The 6,215-nt window shown below is 40.0% G+C and overlaps 1 non-coding gene across 1 annotated transcript; it reads right to left on the bottom strand.

Annotated features, from left to right (window-relative positions):
- Positions 1-5,806: 5,806 nt before the first annotated feature.
- On the bottom strand, positions 5,807-5,889 carry trnal-cag (transfer RNA leucine (anticodon CAG)). Its single transcript has one exon. It is a non-coding gene; the product is annotated as a tRNA-Leu (tRNA).
- Between the last annotated feature and the right edge of the window lie 326 nt (positions 5,890-6,215).

Raw genomic sequence — 6,215 nt, 5'->3', positions numbered from 1 at the left:
CCACAAAGCAACATCTATCACTCATATGATCAATCTACATAGCTATATACCTATCTACCGACCTATCTATCAAGCTATCTACTGTATCTACCTAGCTATCTGCTCACAGCAGCAAGATGCAGTTGTTTTGAAGCAGTAAGCCGGTACACGCTGTGGAGACATCACAGACAGAAACCACAAGCATCACCCCACACAGCACCCAATGAGCGAGAGAGGGGGAAGGGGACATCCAGGGAGGGAAGCGAGGGATGAGAGAGGAGGGATACTGAAAGGTCTATCTACACAGGAAGGCATGAAGCTGAGAGGTGGTATAGGTTTACTGATTGTGGGCTATAAATAAATGAAGATGTGAATGAGTGCAAATGGTTTGTACTTCCTGAAGAGGCTACCCAAGACTGATAATTTGACAAAGAGGAAGGAGCTTGTAGGAATGAAGGATCTACATGTGATTAATGGATATACCCCCAGTGAAGAACAGTATGCTAACTGCACCATAAGATGTGTTTGGAATATTGGTTACTTCAAGCTACATGAAAAGACAAATGCAACAAAATTAACGTATTACATATTAAACATTTGTATTTCTAGACGATTGTGTTTGTTTGAGGTTAGCATTAATGCACATGTCAAATGGTTCTGTTATCGTTTTACTTCCGGATTTGCTTTTACTTTGGAAAGAGGCACGAGCCAATCGGACCGTCAATGGCGGCTAACGTAATCAAGCTATTGGGTTTAGCAGTGCAGTACTACATGTAGGTATGTGAAAAACTTTCGTTTTCACATTCGTGTATCAAAGTAAGACTTAGCATGTATGTAGTCATTCTCTTTCGTTTTACGTCGGTCTTATTAAAGTGCTGTACCAAAGTACAAGAACAAATCTTATCTTCAAATGTTGTGTGCTGTGTTTCTGTCAAGTATACGCTAGAGGGCGCACTCACTCTATTTTTTTTAACACGTCATACTTCAGAGGTCATTAAAACTCATGCACATACACTGGTAAAACTTTTTTTAGGTGTATGCATGCCAAACAAGCTAATAACTCATATGAGTAGCATGCATATGTATAGTAATTCAGAGGATATACATATTTAGATATAACTTGTGTTTAAAAGTAGCCTACAAATACTTTCTCAGTATGCGACATTTTGCACTAATGTCTAAAACTCCTAGGTCAGGGTTTACATGATCAAAGGCTGGAATTTCAATGAAGGCTGATTTGAATAGTTTTAAAATGGTAACCACATAAAGACTCCAGGTGAGTGTGAAGAGTGTTTTAACGTCCCAGCATTAAATTTCATTTACATGTGAAGGCCGAGTGCCGACACATCAAACGTTGTCTGTGCCGGAGGGAGCCGCGTCGACGCACCCCCGCCCGGGACAAGATGCACTCTTGAGGACGGACGAGGACAACTAATAGCAGTTATTATCATAGCAATGTAATGTGTGACTTGCAGATGCGGCTACTATTAAATGATTAGTGTGCTCCACTAGACTGCGATTAGTGGCGTGCAGAGGCTTAGGAGAGGCATCATTAGAAGGGACGACGCAAACTGTGCAGACAGACACTAGCGATGGTTAGCAGGCATGTGAAGGAAACATTCAAGAAGATACTGATGGTAGCAAGAAAATGGACAAAGTGGAGACTGTGAATTACAATACATGGTGGAACTGCACCGCTGTTGCTCTGGGTTTTGGGGCTACATTTCATGTACAGATGACAGGATTGTCTCATTCGTAGGGCGTACTCATACTAAGCCTATAAGTACTATGCCCGGGCCCACTTCACACCTCAAGTCGGGGTACGTTTGGCGAGTGTGAGAGCTCTAAATTGTGGCCAGGTTTTGGTACGCTTGGAGGGAGTGGTCTAGGGCCCGTACATACATATGCCGAATGGTTAGCCAGGAGATCGAGAAGACCTGGGTTCGATTCTCCGCTTGGGCATAGTTTGTCTGTTCCTCCCACGTTCCAAAAGCATGCATGTTAGGTTAATTGGTGACTCCAAATGGTCCATAGGTATGAATGGTTGTTGTGTTGTGTCTGTATGTGCCCTTATCAAAAGTGGCGGCACGGCGGACGAGTGGTTAGCGCTCAGACCTCACAGCTCGGAGACCTGAGTTCAATTCCACCCTCGGGCATCTCTGTGTGGAGTTTGCATGTTCTCCCTGTGCATGCGTGGGTTTTCTCCGGGTACTCCGGTTTCCTCCCACATTCCAAAAACATGCTAGGTTAATTGGCGACTCCAAATTGTCCATAGGTATGAATGTGAGTGTGAATGGTTGTTTGTCTATATGTGTCCTGTGATTGGCTGGCGACCAGTCCAGGGTGTACCCCGCCTCTCGCCCAAAGACAGCTGGGATAGGCTCCAGCACCCCCGCGACCCTCATGAGGAAAAAGCGGTAGAAAATGAATGAATGAATGAATGAATGTTTAGTTTGGTCAGCTGTCATGTGAACAAACAGTCAAAACAACACAATGTGGGATAAAAATGGCTATGCTGCCCATAAAATTCAGAAATACTGGGGTCTTGGTGCAAAAGTTGTCTCTTAGTAGGTGACTCCACATCTGATATTGTCTCCACACACACACACACACACACACACTGCAACCTGAGTGACATATTTATCTGTAAAGGGAAAGGAGGAGGACGCACAGGGCAAGACATGCTTCCTCAAAACAGCCAGCCATCAGATACTCCCAGATAAATGGCCAGTGAATGTTTCAATCACAGATCAGAGCAGCTACAAGACTTATCAGTCTATTAGTGAGTGCTAAAAGCCAATATGTGTTAATACTCGTGTAGTTTGCTCTTGTTGTGAACTGATACCAATATGGGAGACGTTTTCCATGTCTCTGGTATGTGTGTCTTTCCCAGACCAGTGAAAAGTGTCACCTCAGTGGGGGCTTTGACACCTGGACTGGTGTAAAAAGGGTAGAGGGGGGGAGGCGGACATGAGACATCCAGGCTTCACACTTCATTGACGGTAGGAGATGGTCCTCTAACTAACCTCCTAATACACACGCAAACACGCCGTCTCATTTGGGACTCCTTCAAGGGAAATGGCGGCTGCTTTGTCTCTTTTAGGCTGCTGTACTCATTAACATGTTTGATCCCTATTGAAGCATACAAGTCACATGCATTCCACGGATAGCGACTGTAAATTGGGATGTGTTTCCGACAATAATGACATTTTGAAATATACACCTTTTTCAGATTCCCACATTTTAGCCTGTATTGTTATCATTCTTCAGGAGAGGTCACATGGTTCTACTGCCTGATTGTCAGGCTCGTGGTCTCCAGTTCCACTAAAGTAACTAAATATGGTTCCTTGCCATATTAAGGACTAAAATCTGCTTTTTAATATTTTATGATGCCAAACATTTCACGTCTTTTGTTTGTTTTGCCAAATATATATTTTCTTCAGATTAAAACCATTAAAAAAGTGACTAAAGACACATGATTAACAACACTGTATATTAATAGCAATAGTGAAACAGAAAATATGAATAGAAAGCTATTTACTAAGTAAATGTGTACTGTCAACTGGTGACCCAATAAAAATGGACCTACATTAAAATATTAGGAAACAAAATATTTCTGAATAATATGGAAATGTAAAAACTGAAATTTTCAGGTTTTTTGTATGAAAGTCAATTTTATAAAATATTTTCAGTCAATAAAGATAACAATTATTATTATTATTATTATTATTATTGATAGATAAAAGGTAATAATTAATAAAAGGTAATAATTAATGGTTTTAGGCTCCAGCACCCCCCGCGACCCTCGTGAGGAAAAGCGGTAGAAAATAAATGAATGAATGAATGAATGGTTTTATTTAATGAAACCATATATAAATAGCAGATATGCATTTATTTTGAAAGTACATTATTAAGTTAGGTAGTCTGACAAATAAGATAAGTATGGCAAAACCAGACACTGCAGCGTGCTCTCCTTTTTTGACATCCTGTTCCTTTTTTGACAGTGACATGCTAAATAGAGATTGGGACTCATTTGTACTATTTAAGGCTTCTGCGTCAAGTCCTGCTTCCCCCTGTGAGCATCTTCATACATTGAGGAGGCTTACGCCACTACAAATTGTCAACAGTACATACTCTGTGAAGGCAGAGCCCAAACTAATACGAAAATGATTTCACGTTTAGAAAACACCAGCATCCCAAGTGGCATTTCATTCACAATATTTCAGGCATCACTTGCTACAAATACATGCAAAGGTTATTTTGTGGAACACACCAAAGGGAGTGTGGTTTTGTGAGTATGTGTGTGTATTTGTCAGTCCCATGCTAAAGGGAAGTGTCTGTGCAAATCAAAGAGCAGGATGAGGTGACATATACCTGCTGAAGCACTCTCAGGTCTTTTACTGGCCTGTGACATGCTACCTTGCACTAATGTGTGTGTGTGTGTGTGTGTGTGTGTGTGTGTGTGTGTGTGTGTGTGTGTGTGTGTGTGTGTGTGTGTGTGTAGGTCAAATATCTTACCAGGCTCTGCACAAATCCCCCTCCTCAAGGTGGAGGCCTGTTTAAGGTTGCAAAAAGAATATGTTAGTTTTCTGTTTACATACTTGATAAACGCCTACACCTAGCCGCTAATACCTCTATTATGTAATAAAACAGATAGTTATGATACAGTGCATGTTTGCACCACTAATAAACATATTATTATGGTAACAGTAACAGTGTCAAAACATGTACACTAATTCCAATGTGTATGTGAATTTCAGCATAGAATAAATGGAATATTTTCATTTACAGCATAGAGAACCTGTTTACAACCATCTAAATACGTTTTTTTTTAAACATTATAAGGGTAAATAAGTCATTTAAGACATAAACAAGACACTTGCTCATATGTGTAATCATAAATGTGTCCAGGGGAAAAGAGAGGAAGTATGTCATCACCTCTTTTTACCTCTTGTTAAAAAAAACATATCGTATAAATACGTTGTTAGGATCAGGCAGTCAGGGTTATAAAAATGTATAACTACATCTTTGGTATTAAATCGGTTAATTATGGAAAACAATAGATACACTTTGCTTAAATATGCATGTTTTGACTAACAACAGGCCATATTCAACCATAAAACAGAATAATTCCTTAATTAATATATATTTTTAATCAAATGAAGCTGCAAAATTCAAACTGCCAAGTGGCGAGGGACGACTGTATTACTACCCTGGTATCAGACCTCATTGGACTGTACAGTAAGGCTACATTTATACCAAAAGTTCTGGTCACAGTGAAGCATTGGTGGTTGTAATGTAAAAAGTCTGCGGTCAATTAGATGGCAAATCCAGTTGGAAAAAGATGTCCACCCTACAAGTGCTCCTCATAAATGAAATGTCAACATCCCCTCTGTTTGGTTTTTTGTCCTCTCTGATCAAAGTGTTTCCAGTCAAGACGTTAATAGCCATGACAGTGATTTATGAACAAGCAGGAGAAGAACAAGAACAAGTCACTGTTGTGTGAAGAACTAACAGAGACCACTTTCTTCAAAGTGATGTCTGAAGGCCAGTCTTACAATACAACATCTGACATTAACATCAAGACATATTTCAAATGTGGGGTCCGTATTTGGGGGATGTTGGTCAAATCTATATTACATGATGTTTAAATAATGACTAAATTAATACAAATATAATAATTTGGAATAATAAATGTACGATTGTTGGTTGCAAATACAACAAATAAAGCAGACATGATGGCTAGATCTCTTAAAGGGTCAAGATACAGCACTGTTAAGATATGACTTCATGAGTCCCACAAGGGGAAATTTCAGAAAACTCTTGCTGTCAGAAGTGGGATTCGAACCCACGCCTACAGAGTAGACTACGACCTGAACGTAGCGCCTTAGACCGCTCGGCCATCCTGACATGTTGACACATACCATACTGTACCTACCAACAGTACTACTACAGTTTTACTATAGTTTCAGTATACGATCAGGTGTATGGCATGTACAGAACCGAGCATCTATTAAAACTCATTTTTACAGTTATAGTTTTACAAGCAACACTATTGAATAAAAAAATAACTCAGGCAAAACAGAAAGATAGTGTCCGTGTTGCTCTCACGTCAAGAATTCTATCTTCAACGAAGGTACAAGTAACATTAAGGGCTCTATTTTCGTAGACAAGGCGTACGATTAATTGAGATATGGTTTCTGTTTAGACTGGAGGTCACTTTTTGAGGTATATTA

This window comes from Doryrhamphus excisus, linkage group LG13 (assembly GCF_037039965.1).
Source record: "Doryrhamphus excisus strain RoL-2023G ecotype Guam linkage group LG13, RoL_Dexc_Guam_v1.1, whole genome shotgun sequence".
Lineage (NCBI taxonomy): Eukaryota > Metazoa > Chordata > Actinopteri > Syngnathiformes > Syngnathidae > Doryrhamphus > Doryrhamphus excisus.
The sequence above is the reverse complement of the archived record's forward strand: the minus strand, read 5'-3'. Positions and strand labels throughout refer to the sequence as shown.